Consider the following 2,670-nt stretch of genomic DNA (forward strand, 5'->3'; position numbering starts at 1 on the left):
TTCATGTTCCTGAACATATGAAATACTTGTAATCATTGTCTTCACCCCACCCCCTTAAAGTCCTTAACAGTTCTTACAGGACACAGACACACACTTTAGAATGGCAGAAGAGGATCTTGCAAGCTACCATTGGACAGTAAAACGTGATGAGAATTGTCATGAGTTTGCTATTTTACTTACCGAGAGGACTGTCGTTCACAAGTGTTATTAGTCAGTACAATAGCAAGTTGGGTCTCTTCATATTTTATTCATTAGGTTCTTCCTCTAGGATGGTAGCCCAGTTTACTGTATTTTAGGATTTTCTAGTTCAATACAGTAACTCCTCACTTAACATTGTAGTTATGTTCCTGAAAAATGCAACTTTAAGTGAAACTATGTTAAACAAATCCAATTTTCCCATAAGATTTAATGTAAATGCAGGGGGTTAGGTTCCAAGGAAATTTTTTTGGGACAGACAAAAGGCATTATATACACAGTGTACAGTACTGTACTGTGGTGGGAAGGTGGCCCTGGCTTACCCCATAGGGCTCAGGGTCTGAGGGAGTTAGGGTGCGGGAGGAGGCTCAGGACTGGGGCAGGCAGGAGGTGCAGAGCACTTACCTAGGACAGCTCCTGTTTGGTGCAGGGGGTGTGCAGGTGGCTCTGTGCAGCACAGCACTGCCCCCATGGCCACGTTACTGGAAGCTCCACCCCTTGCCCCCCGGAACGCAGGGGCTGCAGGGCCCTGGCCTGCAGCTCTAAAGCCCCTTTCGGAATGCAGCCCTGTGAGCACGGGCGGGAGGACTCAGGAGCAGGGGCAGCCGCGCAACCAGCCCCCGCAGAGAAGCGGCACTTTCCTCTTCAAATCGCCGCTTCTCTCCAGCCGCTGGCTGCACAGCTGCCCCTGCTCCTCCTGAGTCCTGCGGCCTGTGCTCACAGGGCCACATTCCGAAAGGGGCTTTAGAGCTGTAGGCCAGGGCCCTGGGGCCCCCTTAGCCCAGGGCCCTGCAGCCCCTAAAGCCCTTGTGTTCCAGGGGGCCCTGCCTGTGGGGAGGAAGGGAGAGGAGGCGGAGAAGAGGAACTTGTGCAATGCTCCCTTGTAAAAAGTCAGCCAAATGACATTATAAGGGAGCATTGCACAACTTTAAATGAGTATGTTCCCTAATGGAGCAGCGATGTAACTTCGAAACAATGTTAAGCGGGAGGACGTTAAGTGAGGAGTTACTGTATTGAGAGTTGTTACAAAACTAGAGAAGTCATCTAGGTCTAAACTACTGGATTAGAAACCCATAATCAATGCCAATAATCAATCTGATGGAAGCTGAAGCCCAGAGCACTCCTACACCCTGCTATCCAAGGATCAGTCAGTCAACACAAGTGTCTCTGGTTAACAAGCACTTACTAGTGCTATCAAACTCAGTTTAAGACTAAATTTCTATGGGCAGTAAACTTAGTCACTTTTCGCTAGACTAGGGAAGAGCTACCCTCCACCACAGCACTGCTGGACTCTGCACAGCATTCATTTCCCTCCCACCTCCTGTAGGTCACACCCTCAATTGAGATAAGGAACTACCAGAGATGGGCTATGAATAGTTAGTTTATTGGATGGCAGGGACCCTCAATAACTGGTGACATTTCCATTAAAAAATATATATTTTTATATATTCACCACCACAAGATGTTAGAATCACCTGTAGTGAATAACTCAAGTTGTTGTTTTCAGTGTAATGACTGATCATTTCATTGATATCACATTTGCTTGTTCAGAGAGGACAGACTTGACTACCACAGAAAACATAGGGCAGATTCAATGCTATAGCAATCCCTCCAGGTCATGTTTGAAGAATAGTGGTCTAGCTACACTTATAGTGCAGTGACAACTACAGTATATAGTCAAGCTTGTTAGCTTGGCACTTGCTCATCACTCTTCACTTTAATCACACACACACACCCCTACTTGCAATTTCCTGTCTTAAAGTTCAGTGTACAAAGATACTGAAAGATAGGGAAAGGTGCAAAAGGCACAGTAAAGAATAGCGGATACAAAATAAATATTCCAGGGAAAGTTATGTCAGTTGAACTCTACAAGTTGGCTTTATATCAGAAGACAAAAAGGTTAATTGTAACTTCCAGACACTCAACAGCTTTCCGTTAGAAAGCACCACACTAAAAACGATTTGACAGTGAAAAGTTTCCATGAAGGTGAGCAGAAGCAAGAGTGGGTTTCAGGAGCAGAAATGCTTTCTGTGCTGCCTAGCAAGAGCCATTAGTAACAGTGTGAAAACCAGGTAAGCTGGAAGATTTCCACAAGCAAGGGAGCATCAACTTTTTTTTTTTTGGGGGGGGGGGGGGTGGAAAAGAGAAGAGATTTAATATTAACATGTGAACAAGATATGGGGGAGGGAAATCCAGCTATTTAAACACTTCAAAGCTGTGGGTAGTGGCAGTTTCCTTTTTGGCCATTAGGACTGGTCATGTATCTACCACTTCATACCAACACTCCACAGATAACCAAGTCTTCCTCTGCTCTGCCAACCCTCAGAACTTCAAGTCACATCTTAAGGCAAACTTGACAGTTAACTGAACAGTTTGATAATAGCCCCACTGTAACAGGTTGTGTTTCTGGAAAGCGCAGAAGTGGCAATCAGAAAACATGTAAACTGGTTTGCAAAAATCACCTCAAGTCATAAC

This window comes from Malaclemys terrapin, chromosome 5, assembly GCF_027887155.1.
Source record: "Malaclemys terrapin pileata isolate rMalTer1 chromosome 5, rMalTer1.hap1, whole genome shotgun sequence".
Classification (NCBI taxonomy): domain Eukaryota; kingdom Metazoa; phylum Chordata; order Testudines; family Emydidae; genus Malaclemys; species Malaclemys terrapin.